Source organism: Tachypleus tridentatus, chromosome 4 (assembly GCF_004210375.1).
Source record: "Tachypleus tridentatus isolate NWPU-2018 chromosome 4, ASM421037v1, whole genome shotgun sequence".
Classification (NCBI taxonomy): domain Eukaryota; kingdom Metazoa; phylum Arthropoda; class Merostomata; order Xiphosura; family Limulidae; genus Tachypleus; species Tachypleus tridentatus.
In genome coordinates, this window is record NC_134828.1 from 1,427,661 (window position 1) to 1,455,133 (window position 27,473).

Consider the following 27,473-nt stretch of genomic DNA (forward strand, 5'->3'; position numbering starts at 1 on the left):
GCAGATAAATGGTAGATGGGCTTTAATTATGGTAAATACAAGATAATACATGTGGGTTATCATAATTTTATGTATAATTTATATGGAATTGATAATGCTGATCCATCTTATATTTTCATATTTAACAGTAAGAACAGTAGGACAAGGGAACACTAGTATAAATCTTGGTATGGTAGGAGTTATCTTCAGCCATGACAATTTCTTTTTTCTAACAGGGTGGTTGGTCTTTGGAATAGGTTGCCTTTAGATGTTGTAGAGGCAGTAAATTGAAGTGAGTTTAAGAAAAAGCTTCATAAGTATATGAATAATTTATATTCAGAGACAAATCTTCAGTAAAGATAAATAATTAAACAAACTTCATTTTATGTGTACGAAAGACTTGTAACATATATTAAACATTTTATTAAGATACACAAAACATGTTTAAAGTTACAGTAAGGAAACTATGATAGCTACTTTAAGGTCATGTCAACTGACCATATATGGAAAGAATTATTAAGTAGATACACAGTCAAAAGCACATAGATTTAGTATTTTCAAAATAAATAATATCAAACTGAAACTAATCAATTTGGATGAGCTGAGATCAGTGTCACTTTCTGATGCATTCCTTGGTGTTACCTAAATGAAGCACAAAAGTAAAATGTAAAATGACCAAATAACTGCATTTTTCATAGCAAAACCACTTTGGGCTATCTGCAATGTTCACCAAGAGGAACTGAACTCCTGATACTAAAATCCTTATACTGTCCTACCTGGGGACGTCAAGTGAGTAAACAATGAAAATATTTATGGGTTATTAGTTGTCAAATATCTCAAGCTCAACTTTAGAAATATGTATCTTTATTAAATAAAACAGTGCAATAAGTCACAATCAAATGAAATTAGAAAACAATTTGATTCCATAATATATTTATTATAATAAACTGGATCAGAACTTAAGTGTTGAAAAGATCTAGCACATCCAACTAACAAAAAGAATTGCTTAATATCATAAATCAAAATAAATTCACAAGAAACTAAAATCTATCTATAACTCCTGTCAACTAAAATAGATAAACCCTTATTCAAGGTTTTGCCATGATGAGTACAAACTATTTAAATGATAATTTAGCCAAATACATTTTTATTTATTATAAAATTATGATTCCCGGGATAAACAATGAGATCTGTGAACAGTTTAACATGTCTAAACAATGAGATCTGTGAACAGTTTAACATGTCTAAACAATGAGATCTGTGAACAGTTTAACATGTCTAAACAATGAGATCTGTGAACAGCTTAACATGTCTAAACAATGAGATCTGTGAACAGTTTAACATGTCTAAACAATGAGATCTGTGAACAGTTTAACATGTCTAAACAATGAGATCTGTGAACAGTTTAACATGTCTAAACAATGAGATCTGTGAACAGTTTAACATGTCTAAACAATGAGATCTGTGAACAGTTTAACATGTCTAAACAATGAGATCTGTGAACAGTTTAACATGTCTAAACAATGAGATCTGTGAACAGTTTAACACGTCTCTGTGTGAACAGTTTAACATGTCTCTGTGTGAAAGTTTATCAATGAGATCTGTGAACAGTTTAACATGTCTAAACAATGAGATCTGTGAACAGTTTAACATGTCTAAACAATGAGATCTGTGAACAGTTTAACACGTCTCTGTGTGAACAGTTTAACATGTCTCTGTGTGAAAGTTTATCAATGAGATCTGTGAACAGTTTAACACGTCTCTGTGTGAAAGTTTTAACACGTCTCTGTGTGAAAGTTTTAACACGTCTCTGTGTGAACAGTTTAACACGTCTCTGTGTGAACAGTTTAACATGTCTCTGTGTGAAAGTTTATCAATGAGATCTGTGAACAGTTTAACACGTCTCTGTGTGAAAGTTTTAACATGTCTCTGTGTGAACAGTTTAACACGTCTCTGTGTGAACAGTTTAACACGTCTCTGTGTGAACAGTTTAACACGTCTCTGTGTGAACAGTTTAACACGTCTCTGTGTGAAAGTTTTAACACGTCTCTGTGTGAACAGTTTAACACGTCTCTGTGTGAACAGTTTAACACGTCTCTGTGTGAACAGTTTAACACGTCTCTGTGTGAACAGTTTAACACGTCTCTGTGTGAAAGTTTATCAGTTTTAAACTTATTATCTGAAGATATCGATGTTTGAAAATCAAATTCCATTTGGCCTGTTCCAACTTATGATGGATTAATGTCATGAAAATAACTAAGTAGTGTTTTTATTTATTCCAACTATAAAGTAATTAAAATTATTAATAAATTTATAATGCCACAAAATGAATCAAATACACAAAATCAGTATTTTCAATTATCAATACCATCTATTATTCCAGTAATAGAAGTATTGCCATAAGGATTTCTGATTATTATTTTCATTATTTCAAGTTAGTTAAGTTTATTTTATTAGTATCATGACTCACAAAAGTAATAGTAATCAAAATGTATTACCATTTTTAATTTTAACAATCCAAATAACTGAAATATTACGCATATTTGTTAAGCCTAAAGCTGCTGTCTGTGCTAAATTACTAAAAAAACTGAACAAGTACATTTACAAAATGTATTTAAACCAAAAGTCTTTTGAAGGAATTTTAATATAAAATTCTAAATTTTAAACTTGTAATTCATTATCAAATAAAATCTTTCATAGATCATTCCTGACTATCTTAAAACAAATCTTTTATTACTCAACTCATTATTTTTAATTTGAATGAGCATCAGTCTATTTCTATTCCTGTATGATAGCTACCTTCTGTAGTTCACACAAAACAGGAAACACTGGAGGTATCTTCAGTTATAAGTAGTAGACCAGTGAAAAGGAACCTTTTTCAGCATCATTTAGTTCAGAAACCTGAATAATGAGTAATAACATAGGAATAATCGATATTTATCCCTTGTACCTATTAACAATAGAAATCACAAAACAGTCTGAGAGTAAGAAAGTAATGAAGAAAATTCAAGGAAAAGTGTTAAACAGGAAAAGTGTTAAACTTACTTTGACCATTATATTGAGAATGTAATGTTAAAAAGTACTGTTGAAAAGTGTTAAACTTACTTTGACCATTATATTGTCAATGTAATGTTAAAAAGTACTGTTGAAAAGTGTTAAACTTACTTTGACCATTATATTGTCAATGTAATGTTAAAAAAAAGTACTGTTGAAAAGTGTTAAACTTACTTTGACCATTATATTGTCAATGTAATGTTAAAAAGTACTGTTGAAAAGTGTTAAACTTACTTTGACCATTATATTGTCAATGTAATGTTAAAAAGTACTGTTGAAAAGTGTTAAACTTACTTTGACCATTATATTGTCAATGTAATGTTAAAAAGTACTGTTGAAAAGTGTTAAACTTACTTTGACCATTATATTGTCAATGTAATGTTAAAAAGTACTGTTGAAAAGTGTTAAACTTACTTTGACCATTATATTGTCAATGTAATGTTAAAAAGTACTGTTGAAAAGTGTTAAACTTACTTTTTAACATTATATTGTCAATGTTATGTTCAAAAGTACTGTTGAAAAGTGTTAAACTTACTTTGACCATTATATTGTCAATGTAATGTTAAAAAGTACTGTTGAATAACAGATGTATAATTATGGATATACAAAAATTAATACTAGGGCCAAAAAATGTGCAAGTCATATAGAATCACCATAAAATTGACTTCTTTTTTCACAATACACAAAAACAAATCAATGAAATGAAAGATATGTCATGTTCATTCAAGTATCTTTAGTTTTACTTATACACAAAAAACACAGCAAAACTTTAGCTTAAACATATTAATGACTTTTTAGTGGTCTAATATTATGATCTTGAAACTGTAATGTTTGTAGATGTTTTAGATAAAGCTTATAATTATGAAACATACAAAATCTTGAAGTCAAAGTAACATTACTTGTGGTATAAACAAAACATCAAAAACATAATGATAGTCATTGACATACTGGCCTGTAACATAGCTTCTAAATGGCCTGTAACATAGCTTATAATGGCCTGTAACATAGCTTTTAATGGCCTGTAGCATAGCTTCTAATGGTCTGTAGCATAGCTTCTAATGGCCTGTAACGTAGCTTTTAATGGCCTGTAACATAGCTTCTAATGTCCTGTAACATAGCTTCTAATGGTCTGTAGCATAGCTTCTAATGGCCTGTAACGTAGCTTTTAATGGTCTGTAGCATAGCTTCTAATGGCCTGTAACATAGCTTCTAAATGGCACTAGAACTGAGATACCAAAGACAACATTAATTAGGGAAATAATCCAAAAGTCACTTTTAAGAATGTAACCAAACATCACCGTAAGTAAAATGGATCAACTGCATAAGTGAACAAATAGAAAGTTCTCTCAGAAAGAGAATATGAGACAGATAATGAAACAGATTAAAACAATGATTACCTTCTATTACATTCCAGGTTTAAGTAGAAAAGCATGAAACAGGTACAAATATTCCCATGAAACAAGGAATGTACAGTGTCAAAGAAATTGATATCAGAGCATTTAATGTCTACTGCAAGCAATAAAATAAATATATTTAAAGGTAAAAGTTAAGAAAAATAAAGTAATAATCTAATGAGAAAGTTACAGAAGTGTCTAAAAAATAAGAGTAATAATCTAATGAGAAAGTTACAGAAGTGTCTAAAAAATAAGAGTAATAATCTAATGAGAAAGTTACAGAAGTGTTTAAAATAAGAGTAATAATCTAATGAGAAAGTTACAGAAGTGTCTAAAAAATAAGAGTAATAATCTAATGAGAAAGTTACAGAAGTGTTTAAAATAAGAGTAATAATCTAATGAGAAAGTTACAGAAGTTTCTAAAAAATAAGAGTAATAATCTAATGAGAAAGTTACAGAAGTGTTTAAAATAAGAGTAATAATCTAATGAGAAAGTTACAGAAGTGTATAAAAATAAGAGTAATAATCTAATGAGAAAGTTACAGAAGTGTCTAAAAATAAGAGTAATAATCTAATGAGAAAGTTACAGAAGTGTCTAAAAATAAGAGTAATAATCTAATGAGAAAGTTACAGAAGTGTCTAAAAAATAAGAGTAATAATCTAATGAGAAAGTTACAGAAGTGTCTGAAAATAAGAGTAATAATCTAATGAGAAAGTTACAGAAGTGTATAAAAATAAGAGTAATAATCTAATGAGAAAGTTACAGAAGTGTCTAAAAATAAGAGTAATAATCTAATGAGAAAGTTACAGAAGTGTCTAAAAATAAGAGTAATAATCTAATGAGAAAGTTACAGAAGTGTCTAAAAAATAAGAGTAATAATCTAATGAGAAAGTTACAGAAGTGTCTAAAAAATAAGAGTAATAATCTAATGAGAAAGTTACAGAAGTGTCTGAAAATAAGAGTAATAATCTAATGAGAAAGTTACAGAAGTGTTTAAAAATAAGAGTAATAATCTAATGAGAAAGTTACAGAAGTGTCTAAAAATAAGAGTAATAATCTAATGAGAAAGTTACAGAAGTGTCTGAAAATAAGAGTAATAATCTAATGAGAAAGTTACAGAAGTGTTTAAAAATAAGAGTAATAATCTAATGAGAAAGTTACAGAAGTGTCTGAAAATAAGAGTAATAGTCTAATGAGAAAGTTACAGAAGTGTCTGAAAATAAGAGTAATAATCTAATGAGAAAGTTACAGAAGTGTTTAAAAATAAGAGTAATAATCTAATGAGAAAGTTACAGAAGTGTTTAAAATATAAGAGTAATAATCTAATGAGAAAGTTACAGAAGTGTCTAAAAAATAAGAGTAATAATCTAATGAGAAAGTTACAGAAGTGTTTAAAATAAGAGTAATAATCTAATGAGAAAGTTACAGAAGTGTCTAAAAAATAAGAGTAATAATCTAATGAGAAAGTTACAGAAGTGTATAAAAATAAGAGTAATAATCTAATGAGAAAGTTACAGAAGTGTCTAAAAATAAGAGTAATAATCTAATGAGAAAGTTATAGAAGTGTCTAAAAATAAGAGTAATAATCTAATGAGAAAGTTACAGAAGTGTTTAAAAATAAGAGTAATAATCTAATGAGAAAGTTACAGAAGTGTCTAAAAAATAAGAGTAATAATCTAATGAGAAAGTTACAGAAGTGTTTAAAATAAGAGTAATAATCTAATGAGAAAGTTACAGAAGTGTCTAAAAAATAAGAGTAATAATCTAATGAGAAAGTTACAGAAGTGTCTGAAAATAAGAGTAATAATCTAATGAGAAAGTTACAGAAGTGTATAAAAATAAGAGTAATAATCTAATGAGAAAGTTACAGAAGTGTCTAAAAATAAGAGTAATAATCTAATGAGAAAGTTACAGAAGTGTCTAAAAATAAGAGTAATAATCTAATGAGAAAGTTACAGAAGTGTCTAAAAAATAAGAGTAATAATCTAATGAGAAAGTTACAGAAGTGTCTAAAAATAAGAGTAATAGTCTAATGAGAAAGTTACAGAAGTGTTTAAAAATAAGAGTAATAATCTAATGAGAAAGTTATAGAAGTGTCTAAGAATTTGGATTCATCAAAGATAAAAAGTTCAAAATAGGTTTTTGGATAAAAGGGAATGTTGGTTTCTAAAGTATGAGATCTGGATAAAGGTGATAAGCCACAATCATGATATAAAAACATGAAGAAAGAAGCAACTTGTTGAGGAGTTGGACAAGAAAATACTGTGTCTAAAGAATAAACACCAAAATGTGCCCTGGTGGGTTTGATGACCCACCAAGAAAGAAAGAGTACTGTCAATAGTAAGCTATCTTTAAAGATATTTGATAAAAAAAATTTAGGCTTTTCAAACAAAGTTCCCAAGATGAAGTCAGTAATGGAATGGCTTCCCTACTAGAAAGTGGACATAATATGGCTGAGCTGGCCAAAGTAGAGTGTCAAGGAGAACTTGGCATTTGACATAACTAATCTTGACAAGGACCTGAAGAATAATTAAGGTGAGAGGTTAGTATAAATGAAAATGTTTTCACAAACTTACTTAGGGCATCCATGTCCAAAACATGTGCTTCTGGAACTGGAAGTGAATAAAATATAAGAAGATGGAAGTTCCCTGATAAGAAAGCTTCAATTACTGAATGCCCCACAATTTGCACAGCCACTGAAAAACTAAAGGATAGAGTCTATTTTGTGAGGGATAAGTCAACAACTCCTGAGGATATGAGTATACCAAGATGATCGATCATCACACCAGAAATATATCTCAAAGAAGTAGATGTTGAGAATGATGCCCAAAAAGCTTCAGCAAAACAAAGGTTGTAGAAAATGAGTGCTACATTTCTTGTAAATTACCATCACAGAATTATCTTGTTATTTGACATAAAATGGTGGGATAGAAAGAATTTGAGACAAGCAAACTAAATGGCCCAAAGTGAAAACACCAGGAGGAGTCCTAACCAAATGAATGTTGATTCCTTATCACAAACCTTAACCTAGATGGAAGGGTTTTAAAAGAGATGGCATGCTCTAAAGATAAGAAAGAAAAAGAGATGTTGTCAGAGTAAACTCTCAGTTCTACTAAAACTGGATAAATACAATAGTGATGTCACCAACAGGTCTGAAGTAAGATACCACTAAAAATGAATATCTCGTTGGAGGTGTTGCCAATAAATATAAGTGCAACCTCAGGAAATGTTTATATAAAATGAAGCCATCATCTTCAGTGCAGAAGGGGTGTTTCTGGCAGTAAATGCATGAGATTCTAAAGGTTCATCTCCACCACTGATAAACAAAAAAAGATTACAAATGAATACGGTTATGAAAGAAAAAACGTCCTGTATATCCATCATTTTTATCCAAAAATACCCTCAGCAACTCACTCATATTTCAAAATAAGATGTCTCCAGGAAAAGATAAGTAAAGAAAGGGCTTTCATTAATCTATAATTTCCTGATTTCTTTGCAACCATAAAAGGTAGGAATAAAAACCTAAAGAAGTGTCATGAACAATATTAACATTTTCTTTCTGGAAAAGATAGATTTGATGGTTACAACTAATCTTACTTATTTTATAATTTGTTTCAGATTCTCCCAGACAGAATTTTGTGATAGAGTCAACTAAAGCTGATAAATAAAGTTTAAATGAAACTAAGTTAAAAGTTAATGTATGAAAGTGTATGGTTAAAATATAATAATGAATGACAAAACAAACAACATATTCCTGCAGGTCTTGTAATAATGAATGACAAAACAAACAGCATATTCCTGCAGGTCGTGATCCTTTCATAACAGAATCTAATCCATTCAAATATGCATTCACTATTCACCTTCTCTCTGAAGTGAACAAATCTGGATCACAACTATCCAGAGGCCCCAGACCAACATTTAAAGTGTGATGTAGTGTAGGAATCCAGTGAAAACCTGACTGAAACCTGTAACAACAAGTAACACATAGGATTGAATTCTCACCATAGTATTTCAAACCTGTAACAACAAGTAACACATAGGATTGAATTCTCACCATAGTATTTTAAACCTGTAACAACAAGTAACACATAGGATTGAATTCTCACCATAGTATTTCAAACCTGTAACAACAAGTAACACATAGGATTGATTTCTCACCATAGTATTTCAAACCTGTAAGAACAAGTAACACACAGGATTGAATTCTCACCATAGTATTTCAAACCTGTAACAACAAGTAACACACAGGATTGAATTCTCACCATAGTATTTCAAACCTGTAACAACAAGTAACACACAGGATTGAATTCTCACCATAGTATTTCAAACCTGTAACAACAAGTAACACATAGGATTGATTTCTCACCATATTATTTCAAACCTGTAACAACAAGTAACACATAGGATTGATTTCTCACCATAGTATTTCAAACCTGTAACAACAAGTAACACATAGGATTGATTTCTCACCATAGTATTTCAAACCTGTAACAACAAGTAACACATAGGATTGAATTCTCACCATAGTATTTCAAACCTGTAACAACAAGTAACACATAGGATTGAATTCTCACCATAGTATTTTAAACCTGTAACAACAAGTAACACATAGGATTGAATTCTCACCATAGTATTTCAAACCTGTAACAACAAGTAACACATAGGATTGATTTCTCACCATAGTATTTCAAACCTGTAAGAACAAGTAACACACAGGATTGAATTCTCACCATAGTATTTCAAACCTGTAACAACAAGTAACACACAGGATTGAATTCTCACCATAGTATTTCAAACCTGTAACAACAAGTAACACACAGGATTGAATTCTCACCATAGTATTTCAAACCTGTAACAACAAGTAACACATAGGATTGATTTCTCACCATATTATTTCAAACCTGTAACAACAAGTAACACATAGGATTGATTTCTCACCATAGTATTTCAAACCTGTAACAACAAGTAACACATAGGATTGATTTCTCACCATAGTATTTCAAACCTGTAACAACAAGTAACACATAGGATTGATTTCTCACCATAGTATTTCAAACCTGTAACAACAAGTAACACATAGGATTGAATTCTCACCATAGTATTTCAAACCTGTAACAACAAGTAACACATAGGATTGATTTCTCACCATAGTATTTCAAACCTGTAACAACAAGTAACACATAGGATTGAATTCTCACCATAGTATTTCAAACCTGTAACAACAAGTAACACACAGGATTGAATTCTCACCATAGTATTTCAAACCTGTAACAAGTAACACATAGGATTGAATTCTCACCATAGTATTTCAAACCTGTAACAAGTAACACATAGGATTGAATTCTCACCATAGTATTTCAAACCTGTAACAACAAGTAACACATAGGATTGAATTCTCACCATAGTATTTCAAACCTGTAACAACAAGTAACACACAGGATTGAATTCTCACCATAGTATTTCAAACCTGTAAGAACAAGTAACACACAGGATTGAATTCTCACCATAGTATTTCAAACCTGTAACAACAAGTAACACACAGGATTGAATTCTCACCATAGTATTTCAAACCTGTAACAAGTAACACACAGGATTGAATTCTCACCATAGTATTTCAAACCTGTAACAACAAGTAACACACAGGATTGAGTTCTCACCATAGTATTTCAAACCTGTAACAACAAGTAACACACAGGATTGAGTTCTCACCATAGTATTTCAAACCTGTAACAAGAAGTAACACACAGGATTGAGTTCTCACCATAGTATTTTATGAACAAAAAAGAAAAATAAAGAGAACTGTAAATTAGATAACTTATGTTTATTTTGCAACATTAATAATGTGTGTGTGTATATATATATATATATATATTTATTGTATAGCCAAATGTAGGTGCAAGATGTTTGGTGATTTTTATTTCATAATATTTGTTGTCAAAATATAGTTGAATGTTAAGTGTACATATTTACAAGGTAAATAAAAGTTGACACAAAATAAACAATTATATACTGTATTAAATAAATTAATATTAAATAAATAAATACTGTATTGGATTGATAAATAACATGAAAATAAGATAATACAATTTCAAAATGCTATAATCAACAGATCCATAGAAATGTCTGAAGTAGCAGTGAACAATATCTAAACAAACAACTGACAAGACCAGTGAACTGCTTTTCTGTCAGTTACAAGAACAAAAGAAATTACAAGTGTCTACAAAAAGTTTACTGGTTTGTTAGCTAATTCCTTTATATATTACTAGTTCATAACCCAAACATTCTTAACTTCAGTGTCACATGTATTAAATAGTTATATTAAATCAGTTGGTGTAAACTAGCACATAATTTAGATTTACGCTGACAACAACAGCAATAGTTAATATATCTACCAGTAACAAGAACAACTCTTATAAATGCTGCTCGCGAAATAAAAACGTCAACTACACATAAGGATATCCATCTAATGTCACATGAAATACAGTTACTATTCCACAGAACAGTTAATTAATATCTCATGCTACTTTAAAAAAAATGTTCATACATGCACTAAGGGCTTAAATAAAAACTTTTATGTCTACACGTAATAATGTGTAGTGCACCAGTCCACAAGGTAATTAATAAGAAACTATAGCAGCTCTCCAAGAAAACAATACAATACTCCTTTAAGCAGTGTATACCAAAAACTAATTCTTGAAGAGGCAGAAAAAGACATCCCCAAACAAGGCCGGATTAAAACTTTTATTGACCCTAGGCTCATAGAAATCCTTTCGAGACAGAACTTCCACATGCAATACATTTATAGTCATAGATTGAGGCCTCTTAATTAGTGCAAGGCCCTGGGCTACAGCTTAGTAAGCCCATGCTTTAATCCAGGGTTGCCACCAAAGTGGGAATAGAAGGAAGGTGTTCCTATAAAAGGTTGAGTGTCTAAAATACATTTTCAAGTAATGAAATAAATAAATTAACCTTTTTTTTGTCAGCCATTTTGTGGAAACTAAACTTGAAAATGTGAAGTTTTAATTTGCTTGTTCATAGTCTATTGTAATAAATGATAACATGTAAATAAATTCAGGCAAATAATTTAAAATATGGCAAGAAATGGTTAGCCTGAATTAACTTGGGTAACTCATGGAAAGGGTTATGGAGATGAACTCCTTCCTAATAATAAAGCAACAAAACACTCATGAAGAATGTCAGCCACAAGGGAAGTGTGGGCTGTGAAAAAACTGACTGACAAGAAACTACATTTGTATCAAGCATGAAATACATGTATGCAAAAACATACAGTCTAAAGAACCTCTTTAATACAAGTGGCAGTGGAAAAACATACAGCCTAAAGAACATCTTTAATACAAGTGGCAGTGGAAAAACATACAGTCTAAAGAACCTCTTTAATACAAGTGGCAGTGGAAAAACATACAGCCTAAAGAACCTCTTTAATACAAGTGGCAGTGGAAAAACATACAGTCTAAAGAACCTCTTTAATACAAGTGGCAGTGGAAAAACATACAGCCTAAAGAACCTCTTTAATACAAGTGGCAGTGCAAAAACATACAGCCTAAAGAACCTCTTTAATACAAGTGGCAGTGGAAAAACATACAGCCTGAAGAACCTCTTTAATACAAGTGGCAGTGGAAAAACATGCAGCCTAAAGAACCTCTTTAATACTTGTAGCATGGCTAATGTAAAACGTCAAACCATACAGCACATGAGAAATAGGAGGAATGAATCACCCCAGATGTGTTCCAAGGAGAATGCAAGGCCAATCCGGTTAGTTATTATAACCAGGAACAGTCTAGTTTACATCAAAGGGATAACCTGTACTAACCTTCCAGGTAGCCAACCACACCCTACTTCCAATAAAAGGGTATACCCACTATTTCTCATATCAGTGGGACAAAACTCAGGTAAAGGGAAACACTCCATATTGATCTCCCCTACTAGCTTAGCAAGGATTCTCTCACTTCCCTAGAAGAAGACAAGATGTAGTTATTTGTACAAAGCAGAACATCAGAGAAGTGAACATGATCCCATAATGAGAGACTGTGTAATGATTTATCATAAATAGGAAGTTCAGGGGCTGGCCAGATTCAACAGGAGGAAACTATATCTTATACTTTATGATTTGGAAGGAGCCATAAACCTGAAGTTAAAATATAGTAACAATTTTCACAAAAGAACCAATTTCAAAGTGAGAGAAATAAATGGATTTAACACATTTTTTTTCTACTCAATTTGAATTCTCTGAGAGAGAAGTAATCCATAAGAGACAACACCAAACATGCAGTGGGTTCCACTATCTCCATTGTACACATTTATTTTCTGTGTAAACTACAAGAAAATAGATGACCAATATGTTACAACTTTAAAGCCTCTAGAAAGACTGGAAACTGGTGATTGAAAGATGATGAAATCCACAGCCAGAAGAAAGTTGTAACAAATGTAACAGAAAGATGTCAGGGGTTGATCATATGTCCAATACCTCATTCAGAAGGCATAGATAGCCCAAGTTTGGGGAAAAAGGAGTGGTCTGGAAATAAAATCAACCTGTCCCTGTGGTAAAGACAAAGAAACCACATGAGACAAAAACATATGAGCAATGTTTCTTGTAAAAAGAAAAGGAAAAAAACACATTTTGAAGCAAAAGTGATTCAGAAAACAGAAGAATGAAAGACAAGCTAAAGCAATGAAAGCTAAAAAGAGGTTTCAGTTTGGACGAGGAACCAGGTGAGGAGAATGACTGAACAGTTTGGACGAGGAACCAGGTGAGGAGAATGACTGAACAGTTTGGACGAGGAACCAGGTGAGGAGAATGACTGAACAGTTTGGACGAGGAACCAGGTGAGGAGAATGACTGAACAGTTTGGACGAGGAACCAGGTGAGGAGAATGACTGAACAGTTTGGACGAGGAACCAGGTGAGGAGAATGACTGAACAGTTTGGACGAGGAACCAGGTGAGGAGAATGACTGAACAGTTTGGACGAGGAACCAGGTGAGGAGAATGACTGAACAGTTTGGACGAGGAACCAGGTGAGGAGAATGACTGAACAGTTTGGACGAGGAACCAGGTGAGGAGAATGACTGAACAGTTTGGACGAGGAACCAGGTGAGGAGAATGACTGAACAGTTTGGACGAGGAACCAGGTGAGGAGAATGACTGAACAGTTTGGACGAGGAACCAGGTGAGGAGAATGACTGAACAGTTTGGACGAGGAACCAGGTGAGGAGAATGACTGAACAGTTTGGACGAGGAACCAGGTGAGGAGAATGACTGAACAGTTTGGACGAGGAACCAGGTGAGGAGAATGACTGAACAGTTTGGACGAGGAACCAGGTGAGGAGAATGACTGAACAGTTTGGACGAGGAACCAGGTGAGGAGAATGACTGAACAGTTTGGACGAGGAACCAGGTGAGGAGAATGACTGAACAGAAAGGCTCAGAAGAGATTCATAAGAATCAGAGCAAGAAAAGAGAAATGCCAGGTAAAAAAATGATAGTTGTTGACAAAGCCACTCTGTATACAGCAAACATGGTAAATAACCTTGAACACCAGATAATACAAAAGAATAAAAATAAGAAAGTCAAACAGTATAGAAAAAGAAAGTAGCAAATGGACCAGCAGAAACAAATTATCTACTTGAAATGATAAAACTGCAACTGTGAATGGCTGTCAAGAGTGAGCTAAAAAAATATGCTTGTCTTGTAATGTATCACACAAAAGCCAGACACAAATATAAAGAGACAGAATATTATTCTGAAAGATGTAAAAAGGAACCTTCAATACAAATGAGATAAAGGTCCCACAATCACCAAGAACCGAACGAATGTGAAGCATAATTGAGCTGGCCAAAGAGGGGCAATAAGAAGATGGCAAGAAATGCTGTGAATTAAAGACAACAACAGCATCCAGGAAACATCTAAAGATGAGGATAGGTACAGAGATAAGGGTGAAATACTGCCAGGACCATGGAGTCTGGGATGGAAGACCAAAAACATGGAAATGTGATGTAGAGGAGAGTCATAAATACGTTAGTAAGATTACTCTCAAAGTGGGAACATAAAAATATTAGGAAATCTAACAATCACTGTGTTAATAAGACTGAAACTTGAGAATAAAAAAGCAGAGGTTGCAAGAGTGAATTGGTAACTCCCAATCAACCGAGACAAGAAACAATAATGGAGTTATCAAAACAACTGTCTGGACAACTAAATGGTCATCTGTGAAAAGGTATAAATCCAGGCAGAGTGGACAACAGCTGATGCTCAGAATGATATGAAAATATTCAAGCTATCATGACAGTAAGAAGTAAAAAGTACACGGACAAAAATAAGACACATTCATATAAAGAAGTGGCACAAATGAGACAGAACTTCACAAGAAAAAAAAATGACAAAAAATCCTTGAAAACGAAAAGTTTCTTATCTTATGATCAGTACTGATTATAGTACTGAATATAGTACTGATTATAGTACAGAATGAGGGATAGTACTGATTATAGTACAGAATGGGAGATAGTACTGATTATAGTACAGAATGGGAAATAGTACTGATTAGAGTACAGATTATAGTACTGATTATAGTACAGAATGGGAGATAGTACTGATTATAATACTGATTCAGTACAGAATGGGAGATAGTACTGATTATAGTACTGATTCAGTACAGAATGAGAGATAGTACTGATTCAGCACAGAATGAGAGATAGTACTGATTCAGTACAGAATGAGAGATAGTACTGATTCAGCACAGAATGAGAGATAGTACTGATTCAGCACAGAATGAGAGATAGTACTGATTCAGTACAGAATGGGAGATAGTACTGATTCAGCACAGAATGAGAGATAGTACTGATTCAGTACAGAATGAGAGATAGTACTGATTCAGCACAGAATGAGAGATAGTACTGATTCAGCACAGAATGAGAGATAGCACTGATTCAGCACAGAATGAGAGATAGCACTGATTCAGCACAGAATGAGAGATAGCATTGATTCATCAACCAATGCAGCAGAACTCTGATGGTGAAAGAATGTCTCAACAAATAACGTCTTCCAGAAAAATGTTAAGAAATGTCAAATGTACATATACTGGTAGATATGCAGACTTAATGAGTGTATTATCTGTGTGAGGACTAGAAGACAGAGAAAACTCTGCAAGAATCATGTATATGAGAAGTGAGATTCGAAAGGCACTCTAGTTTATAGTAGCTTTTCATAACAAAAATAAAGCTTACATGTAGTTAGTTTTAATAAATTTATCGTACTTACTAAAAAAAAATAAATGAGGAAACACCTATGACAGTAGTAATCTGGTTTAGAAAATTAATAATAATAATTAAGTGTTGTCACTTTTTCTTCTTCTGGTTTAAGTACGGATAAACAAGTAATAAAATATGTTTTCAGTAAAAATATACGACAAAGTTATAGAATGTTATGTACAGGGGTGTAGATTTTTTACACCCGATGGGGGGATGATTTTTGCAACCACTTATGTGGACTGTTCAATTTGCAAATTGGTAATCTCTGATTACGTGAACCTGAAAGCTGTAAACATGCAGTCACAGAGTAATCTTGTTGCCATGATACTTGCATGTAGACTTAGGTCTACTGACTGATACTTACGAACTATCGCTTAGATCGAAAAGACTAGAAGCACGCCTGTATTAAAGATGTACATTTTGGCTACTGAAAAAGCCTACATCTAGGCCTAATTATGTAATTCGATTAGTAAGAACACGAGAATCACAAAAACAAATACACAATTTGTAGGCCTGTGATGCAATAAAACAATTTAACAGACCAAACTGTAGGGGGGTTGATTGTATGCACCATACCCCCCACCTAAAATGAAGGGAGGATGTATACCCCCATCCCCCCAGGATCTACCCCCTGGTCATGTATGTTTCTTATGGGAAAGATTTCTGTAAAATTTATTATATTGTAGAGCATCATATAGTGATCTTCCCTGTAGCAATGAAGTGATACTTTAACAAATACAACCTTTCTTACTTCTTGATGGTTATGACTAAAAGTGAGGTATGGGAACAACCATTATTATTGTTTCCTGTATGTAATGCTATGTTTTCTTAACTCATAAATTAATGTTCTCATTCTTCCTGGAATAAACAATGTTTCCATTTTATTTAAGGTTGTGGTCAATTTCTTTCATTTTTGCAACTCAGATAAATACCCCAGTAAATGTCACACCCAAAATAATATTTCACTACTTCTTATGCTATGAATATGAAAACGTTTTTCTCCCATACGGTATTTTCACCGTTAAATTGGTTGGTTAGCGTTTATTGGCACAAAGCAACTAGGTTATCTGCGCCATACAACTGATAACAAAATTATAAATAAAATTATTGAAATATGTAAAAAGGAATCATGTTAAAACAAAACAAATTCCAATTTTTGAATTAAAAACACAAGTGAGGTGGACAGTATCACCATTACCAATGACATTGTCCAAAGACAAGGATAAACCCACGGTAAAAATATGTCCAAAATGGTGTCATCGCTCACAGGTGTAATGAAAACATGACAGTAAAATGTGGGCTATTGTGACTTAAGTGTCACACATTGGTGCATCAGTCCCAGATGCAGATAGTCTGGTTGCTTTGCACCATAAAACACCAAACCCATACACCCACCCAGATAAAAGAAAACGATGTGTTAAAAACTGTGACCAATATGTAGCCTAGCTAAGACAACTTCTTCTTGTCAATCCTTCTGGGAGAAAAAAGGTCTTACCTGGAAAAGCTTGTTATCACATTGCTCACTCCAAGTTAACTGCCAACTGGTGCAGAGCTGAGCCTTGGAAACAGGACTGTAGCCCATGTATGTATGGGACAGGCATGGTCGTGATGGCATCAGAGTAGACAGACTCAGCTATGGTGACAGCAAGCACATTCCTGCAAATACCAATGTGGTCCAGTATCCAGAAGAACTGGATAGAAATGGATGATAAAGAGAAACAAGCCAGTTGGTTTCAAACATCAACTAAATCAGGGAGAGAACTAACATGAAGTGATTCCAGGGCTAGTGGAGAGCTAAGCAAATTGGTATAAATATTATAGTTTGTGTACTGCATTGCTTCTATGTGATCAAGAGAAATGGTGTACAATTCAGCAGTGAAGACAGAAACTGTAGAGGGAATACTGTGTGCAACCATCAAACCACAACAAACCATGACAGAGCCCACAAAGTCACCTGATTTTGAACCATCTGTATAAATGGGAATGAAAGGATGGTTTGAAAAATGTTCAGCAAATAAAAGATAGCATTTCCAATCGGGAGTATCTACCTTCTTCAGATGACTCAAATAAAGGTCACATTTGGAGATGGTACTAAGCTATGGTGGGATGAACTGACCAGTAGAGACAGCAACAGCATCCAAAGTCAGACCCAATTTAGCCAACTGCACCTGGATATGAAGGCCAAAAAGAGCAATGGCAGATGATCTATTCTGAAAAGCATGGTCCACTGAGGAAGGAAAACACAACTTCAGGTAGGATGCTGTGGTAAGAATTTAAGTTTTGCCACATTACAGTAAAGACAGTTGCAATTAGCAGAGATGTAAGGAGGTTCATGAAACTCTGTGTACAAATTCTAAACTGAAGAAGTTCAGAAAGCTCCCATGCAGAGCTGAAGCCCCTGATGGTAAAGAGGGTCCAACATCTTCAAGGCCAAAGTCCTGGCAGAGTTGCAGACCAGAGACCCATAGTCCAGTTCCAATCAAATGAAGACTTGATAGATTTTTAGCATTGAACATCTACTTGCTCCCCTAGAGATGGAAGAGAGGGCACGAAGGATGTTTAGTGCTCTTGTATATTTGACTCATAGCTGCTTGATGTGTGAAATAAAGGTCAGCTTACAGTCAATAATAAGCCCCAAGAACTTTGTCTCAAGGACCACAGGAAGCATAACTTCTCCAAGATGGAGCTCAGGATCAGGGTGAATACCCTGTTGGCAGAAAAAGTGTATACAAATGGGTTTGGAGTGAGAAAAATGTAAAACTGTTTGATGTGGTCCATTTCAGAAAACAACCGAGGGCAGTCTGTAGCTGCCACTCAATGAACCTCATGTTTGATGACTGACACGAGATGTGGAAGTTATCAACATAGAGAGCACTGTAGGAGGGGAGTTGTCCATTTATGGCATTAACCTTTATAATGAAAAGTGTGACACACAAGACACAGCCTTGAGGGGATCCAAGTTTCTGCGGGAAAGAATGGAAAAGTTTCGAACCCACACAGACTTGAAATCACCAGTTCATTAAAAAATATTTACTAAAAATGGGCATATGGTCATGCAATCTTTATGAGTGGAGGTCTTGCAGGATGCTATACCTCCATGTAGTACCATAACCTTTCTCATGGTAAGAAAATATATAAACAAAATGTCGCCGCTTGAGAAAGGCTTCCTGACTGACGTTTCAAGTCAAATTATGTAGTCCATGGTAAAGCTGTCATTGGAACCCACACTGGGTGGGCAAGAGGAGGTTGTTTAATTCAAAGAACCAAACAAGATGAGCATTAACCATTCTATATCAGATCTTAGAGAGACAGTTCATCAAAGCAATCAGATGGTAGTTTGAAGAAATCTTGGAATCCTTCCCAGGTTTAGAAAAATGGAGAGCAATAGCATGACACCAAGCATCAGGAAGACATTCTCCCACCAGGTTTAGTTAATAACAACCAGAAGAAAAGGAAGAGAGGCAAGAGAGAGATGGCACAGTATCTCGAAGTGAATATCATCAGGTCTGACTGATGTACTGCCAGACCAATGAAGAGCAAGCTTGAATTCCATAAGTATAAAGGGGCAATTATACTCATAGAGATGATCAGCCCAAAAGGAAAAAGGTGATTGCTCTGTCCGAGTTTTGATGGCTAAGAAGATGGGAGAAGAGGTAGAAGTAATAAATGCACGAAAAAAAGCTTTCACTGATGCTCTGGACATCAACAACTTCCTGGCCATCAGAAATGAAGTTTGAAATGGGGAAAAATTATATTGCCCACTGACCATCCCAATCTTGTCCCATATGACTTTGTAACTGGTGGTAGCAAAGATGCAAGTTGTGAACTTAATTCAAGACTCCTTCTGGCTTTGATGTCTTAACAGCCAATCATGTGCATGTGCCTACTGAAAAGCAATGTGATTTGAAAGTGTGGGATATCTACAATAGGTACCCCATGCCCATTTCTGAGCCTTCGTTTCATGTGGCAGGCGGGATTCCACCATGAATGAGGATACCATGGAAAACATGTTGAGGTTTTAGGAATAGATTGAGCAGCTGCTTGGACAATACAGTTAGTTTCTGCTGCCACACAGTCATCTATCATTGGTTTATAGAGAATGACAGGATCAAGTTCTGAGAGAGCAGTGAAAGAGAATCAGTTGGCATGGTCCAGTTTTCACCATGGCATGCAAATCGGGTGGCATTGACCACGGCCAGTCTTCCTGAATATGATAGGAAAATTATTACTGTCTCTTAAATCACTGTAAACCGTTAAGAGAAATGAGAGAAAAGTGAAGGGGAGAACATAAAGAAATCAATAGCAGTAAAAGACTGACCAGGTACATGAAAATAGGTATAAGTACCAGTAATGAAGAGAAAAAGGTTATGATCCAAGAGTGTAGGTTCTCAAGAATGACTCCTCTCATCAACATCAGAACCACCTCAAAGGAGATTATGTCCATTAAAGTTCCCCAGGATTAAAAAGGGAGATAGCAACTGTGCAATGAGAGCAACAATGTCTCCTCAGGAGACAGATAGAGAGAACAAACAGTGATGGTATGACCCAAGGAAATACAGATGGCTACAGCTTCAAAGGATGTATCAAGTGGCAAAGATAGGGTTGGCACATGCTGATCAACCAGCAGCAACACACCTCCTTGCACCCATCCATCACACAACCTGTCATTTCTATACAAAGAAAACTACTGAAAGGGTAATTGTACTGGCAGGTTTCAAAAATGTTTCCTGTAAGGAAAGACAGACAGGATGGTAAGAATCAATAAGCACTCTGATGTTATTCAAATTAGAATAGAAACCTCGACAATTCCACTGTATTAAAGTGGCCATTTTTATTTATATGAAGGAGAACTGGATGGACAGCACTTTTATTTTTGCCCACATCATTTCTCTTTATTAGAAGATCTATTGACCCCCATACATCCTACCCTGGCTTGAGTGGATAGGCCTCTGTCAATAGATATAGATTCCAGTGACTGAGGGCATGAATGAATAATAATTGTTCTGCATTTCAAGGCTGAAGAATTAGATGGACCTAAGGAAACACTAGAAGCTGGAACCAAAGGAAGTTGATTTGGGGAGCCACTAGAAGGAATAGTGGGAACAGAGATAGGTGTTAACATTGACTTGTCAACTCTCTTAACCAGGGAGGGAATACCTTCTTCACATGGTTTAAAAACAACTCTGTTGGCACTCCCACTATAACAGTGGGATGGATTGCATCAGCATATGTACGACATAAGAAATGTTGTGAACCATTTACATATACTGTACCTCTTTTTCCTCCACTACAACTAGCACAATGAGAGTCCACTACAACTATCACAATGAGAGTCCACTACAACTAGCACAATGAGAGTCCACTACAACTAGCACAATGAGAGTCCACTAGAACTAGCACAATGAGAGTCCACTACAACTAGCACAATGAGAGTCCACTAGAACTAGCACAATGAGAGTCCACTAGAACTAGCACAATGAGAGTCCACTAGAACTAGCACAATGAGAGTCCACTAGAACTAGCACAATGAGAGTCCACTACAACTAGCACAATGAGAGTCCACTACAACTAGCACAATGAGAGTCCACTACAACTAGCACAATGAGAGTCCACTACAACTAGCACAATGAGAGTCCACTACAACTAGCACAATGAGAGTCCACTACAACTATCACAATGAGAGTCCACTACAACTATCACAATGAGAGTCCACTACAACTAGCACAATGAGAGTCCACTACAACTAGCACAATGAGAGTCCATTTCACACTCATAGACATCACTGATCCTTGCCACTGCAACAAACACACATCAAGGAACCATAATATGATGTTCTCAAGTGACCAAACCACTGACACTGGAAACATCTGAGAGGATTTGAAAAATATGGCCACACCTTCCAATTTAGCTCACCTACCTTGATGGTGGCAGATGGACATGGTGATGTAAATGTCAAAATTAAGAAAGTGGTTGGCATCATAATTCCATCTGTATAAGTGGAGATATGCTTCACTACAGAAACTCCTTGGATGGAGAAACCAGTGAGGATATCTGACTTGAAGATGTTCCTCAAATCCTTCTCAAAATTAATTCCTCATGATGAATTCAAAGTAGCATGGTGAGTACATTCAATGGCCTTTGAATGCAAGAGGGGTTCACTCTGTTTAGAAGTTGATGTTTCCACCAAGACATCTCCAGAACATAGCTTTTTGACTAATTTAGAGAGCAAGCCCCTCTAGTCCCTTCTGAATAAAAAGTGATACATGTGCTCTAAAGATTTGTCTGACAAAGAATGTAATATCAGAAAATGAGGTACAGGTGATGAAGAATTTGAATATTGTTGTTTAGAATCTTCAAGATGTGGTTGTTTAATTATGGTCTGTTTATTAAAACATCTTGTTTTTATTTTGAGTTGGGAATCCATAATAAAAAAAAAGAATATTTGGTGTCCACTTACCCCACCCAACATGGAGCCCTAAGATGGGATGCATTACAATGCCAAACAAAGATATTGCAGCAACGCTGTAGTTTCGTGAGCACTATACCCAAACACCAGCATCAGATACAATGTCCACAACACCTATTTAGAACATCCAACACTGGTACTCAGTCGACCCTAGCCCAAGTGGACCAGCCAACTGACCCTGGGAGGGTCATCGCAAGGTTGCCTGGCTACAGATATTCAAACCAGAGTGGTTTGTTGGGGATCCTCTCTTCCCCTTCATGGGTCACCACACACAGTAAGCATGTGTGTCGATGTTTAGATCCCAGAGGATATGAAAGTACAGAACCTTTTCTGAGAAGTCCCCTCACCATTTACAGGAATCCACATCGAGATGTTAAACTTGTCCCTAAACTCAAAACCTTTCACAATATAACTCTTTTGCTATGAATAAGTCAAAGTGCACATTACAACATTTCACAGTTACTTTTATATGCAAAAATGGCTCATTTGGGTTGAGAAAATATAAAAACGAGCCGTTTTTGCATATAAATTTCTCAACAAGTGGGTTTCTCGACATCACTGATTATTTCACAGTTACACTCAAGTTTTAATTACATTATTTAATTATCAATGTATGTGAATAAACTTGATGCCAACATGTGTTTAATAAATCAAATTTCTATATACATATTTTTGTAGCTCTAACCTTTTTAAAGAAATATTTTAAAAAATCCTCAATCTCCCCTATTATAAGAAACATTTGTTTTTTATGTCTTCTCCTTTCTATAAGCTTATTTACTACCCCTCTCTGAAGTATGGAATTTAATGTAAATAACTCATCATAATATATTAATCAAGCAAAGTCTAAATTTTATAGTCTTCAATCTTATTTGCTTATGGAACCATAAACTAGTAAATTAAACCATGTGAAGATGAAAAGACAACTAATAAGGTAAAATAAAACATACAAAGGAAAATGGTACTGTTCATTATATTTAATTTTTACTAATTTTCATTTCACTGGATGTTGGTAATTTTACTACAGTTAGTGTTAAAGTAAAATAAGTTTTTAATTTAGAAAAGTTTAGAGGTTATGCAAATGAAACATTAAATTTTAAGATAAAAATATAGTTGTATTCTTAATATAAAAATCATATAGTATTCAAAGTAGTCAAAGCCAGAGTCAGACTTGGTAAAAGTTTCATAAATTCACAGACAAAAAAGATTTAGTAAATATACTTTATGAGCCTGGACTGATACTGACTAGTATTATACACTTATGAAATAATTCTCTATGAGCCTGGACTGATACTGACTAGTATTATACACTTATGAAATAACCTGGACTGATACTGACTAGTATTATACACTTATGAAATAATTCTCTATGAGCCTGGACTGATACTGACTAGTATTATACACTTATGAAATAACCTGGACTGATACTGACTAGTATTATACACTTATGAAATAACCTGGACTGATACTGACTAGTATTATACACTTATGAAATAACCTGGACTGATACTGACTAGTATTATACACTTATGAAATAACCTGGACTGATACTGACTAGTATTATACACTTATGTACTTTATGAGCCTGGACTGATACTGACTAGTATTATACACTTATGTACTTTATGAGCCTGGACTGATACTGACTAGTATTATACACTTATGTACTTTATGAGCCTGGACTGATACTGACTAGTATTATACACTAATAATTCTCCTCTCTTGAAGGTTTCCTGGCAGTACCAATGAATTATTCAAAATTCTGGATTGACGAAACTGGAAAATAAGTCAAAATGAAGACGTTGATCTCAGGAGATATTTAAACAAATATCTTTCAAAGTACAAATATGAAACTTTGTTATGATCAGAATGTATACATATTGTGAATGCATACAAAATAGCATAACTGTACACACAAGAAACAGGTTCATCTTTTCAATCTAATATACTGAGCTGAAAATAACTCTCTCAACAGTAGGCCTCATGAAGAACACTGTTAAAGATTTCTAGTCTCTATACATAAGAAAGGCTATAAACTTACTGGCACAGATTGAAAATACTCAGTTCCACTTACTGAGAGAATGGCATTCAGAACAAGGCCAATTGCACTCAAAATCTCTTTCCATAAAATAGGTAAAAAAAAATGCATTTCAAATGAAGTTACAAATATTGTATAGTACTTTACTTGGTAGGCCTGGCATGGCCAAGCATTTTAAGGCTTGCACTCAGTAATCTGAGGGTCAGCGGGCTCGAATCCTGTTGCGCCAAACATGCTCGCCCTTTCAGCCGTGGGGGCATTATAATGTGACGGTCAATCCCACTATTCGTTGGTAAAAGAGTAGCCCAAGAATTGGCGGTGGGTGGTGATGACTAGCTGCCTTCCCTCTAGTCTTACACTACTAAATTAGGAATGGCTAGCACAGATAGCCCTTAAGTAGCTTTGTGCAAAATTCAAAAACAAACAGACAAAACTTTACTTGGTTGAACTTCTTAGATGTAATAATTAATTCCTTATTATTTTAAAATATATTTTACTGTTTTAGACATTTATATGATACATCAATGACAGATTATTGTAAATTCTCAACAATGGATAAGATAAAATGCTGAACAATGACATCTGAAAAAGAAAAATATCGATATTTTCAAAAAAATGTTAAAACAATCCTTAAAAAATAACAACATTAAATAATTCAGAAACATTAAACATCTTACTGATGAGGGATACAGTTTCTTTTATTACACTACAAGACATGAGGCCTTCCATAAGCTGTGCACAAAAACATTAGAAATTACTACTAATAAATTTAAATTATATTCATTCCCACAACATACATCTTTACAGAGAATATTTGAATATTAATATTTCATTTTTGAAACTAATGAGGTGTGTTTAGTTTTCAGTATCAAACATCTGTATTACATATGGTTTGTGTCAAGAAGTGTCATGTCATGAAATACAGCATTCAATGACATTCACAAAGTGTTTTAATTTGTGACACAAAATGTCTGTGTATTTATTATTCAGCATGTCGTGTCAGTATTACAGACATTTTGTGTCACAAATTAAAACACCTGTACACAAAATGTCTGTGTATTTACTATTCAGCATGTAGTGTTAGTATTAAAGACATTTTGTGTACAGGTGTTTTAATTTGTGACACAAAAGGTCTGTGGTATTTACTATACAGCATATAGTGTCAGTATTTCACACATTTTGTTTACATGTGTTTTGATTTGTGGTATTTATGTATGCACACCATAGACTTGAACTGAATTTATTATTTAAATTTACAAATACAGGTACTACAAACTTCAAATATATTTGTATATAGGTTATACTTATGGAAGGTGTCGATAGTTCTACATTTTACCTTACCCAATTTTGAGGATTTACAGTTACTTTGTTACTAATGTAGCAAAACAAGTTTTAAAACAGAAGAATACATTTTAATTGTAATAAAAGATTAATAACGACACCATAGGCTTTCAGACAAGTAAACTATTATATGTTACTTTGAAGCTTTATTCTAAATGCCACTTTTTAGGAATTTAATGTCCTGTTTTTTTACCTATTTAACTGAAAGCCTTTAAGTTCTGAATACTGTTCTGCCAGTCAGTAGAAATTAAGTTCCACTTTTACCTTGTGTCTGGTACTATTAAAATTGTTCCAAAGATGTTATGATGATCTTATTTGGACAGGTTAAATATCTTAAGAAAAAGAGGTGTTCTTATCAAATTTTCCAAGATTATTCTGGGAACTGATGGAACACGAGGCTTTCACTGTTTTTTCGCTTTGCTAAATTATGAAGCCAACAAGATGAAAGAACACAAAATCAAAATTTGATAAAGACGAATCTACTCTCCAATTGAGCAAGTTTAATTTTCCTGACATTAAACAATCACTCGTTCAAAATCCAGCATCTTACATCAGTTATGTGTAGGGTTGAAAGATTCTTTTAAAAATAAAGAAGGGATTTAAATTATTTCATTTCTCCCCAAGGTGGGTGCAGAAGTATACCCTCGTTCAAGTTGTTGTAAATATATATATATATATATAACCCTTGATGTTTGGATTGAAATTTCTTTTAATTAGTGCTGGTCGTTCTCAAAAGACCTCGACTACACATTTTAAATTTATTATTAGATAAAGTATAAGATGACTTTTATCACTAAAAAAGAATGTTAACAGGCAATCTGTCACCTTTTTTTTGTCTTATTAAATGTTAGATTTTCAACCTACGCTGGTTGATCACTAAATCATTTGAATTAACACTTTTCACTTATCCAATAAAGTAATACATTAAAATCAACGTTGAAACTTGGCTACACAAAATTATTTTTCGATTTCCTCAATTTAATTTTGTAACTTTAATTAGTAATGAATATTATGTTTATTAAACCGAAGGTTCCTTACATCTCAGAAAAAGAATAAAAAACATCATTGTACCGTATTCAAAACGACTGTGTTCGTAATTATAAATATTTTTATTTTTTAAAATTCCTACGTACGCGCCCACTATAAACGGTTGTCCGACAGCAGAGAAGTGTACGACAATAGCTTCAGTTTCGTTCGGTTTGAGGAATAAAATTACTGACTCCTTGAACCATTCGACGTGAACATCTCTTGTGTAATGACATTTAAACAGTTTGATATTTATGCTGACTTTAATGTGTTATTCTTACTTCATCTATAATTATACTAAAATCGCTTAACAGTAAACTTCATAGTGATTGGTATTTAAATGATTTTCGTATGTCTGTATTAGATATTTTAATTTATATTTAATTGTAAGCCGATATATTCTTCTCTAATCTGACCTTTTGAGTTCTTAAAATGTATTAATGTCGTGTGTTAGTTGGTCCTATAATAAGGAACCATTTTGAATTTTGTAGTTTTGAATTTTCGCGCAAAGCTACACAATTGCTATCTGCGCTGGCCGTCCCTAATTTAACAGTGTAAGACTAGAGGGAAGGCAGCTAGTCAGCACCACCCACCGCCAACTCTTGGGCTACTCTTTTACCAATAAATAGTGGGATTGACCGTAACATTATAACGCCCCCACGACTGAAAGGGTAAGCATGTTTAGTGCGACGGGGATTCGAACCCGCGACCCTCAGATTACGAGTCGAACGAGTTACGAGTGGGTTACACTTGGCCATGCCGAGCCAGATGAAAGGACTTGTTCATTATAGATATGGCAGCTGTGTTGTGATTCACAAACTGTTACATTCTTCATAATTTTCGCTCATACGTTCTTGCAACATCTTTGGGTACATCCAACACCAGAGTCCGTCTGTCCAAACATGGAGTTTTGG

General features: G+C 34.0%; 1 long non-coding RNA gene across 2 annotated transcripts; it reads right to left on the minus strand.

Annotated features, from left to right (window-relative positions):
- Positions 1-374: 374 nt before the first annotated feature.
- On the minus strand, positions 375-27,023 carry LOC143248219 (uncharacterized). Of its 2 annotated transcripts, none has more exons than XR_013026819.1 (3): positions 26,572-27,023; positions 2,779-2,880; positions 375-621 (listed from the first exon to the last, which is right to left on the minus strand). It is a non-coding gene; the product is annotated as an uncharacterized LOC143248219 (long non-coding RNA). The 2 variants fall into 2 exon arrangements; XR_013026820.1 differs by lacking the exon at positions 26,572-27,023 and adding an exon at positions 3,986-4,149.
- Positions 27,024-27,473: the final 450 nt, after the last annotated feature.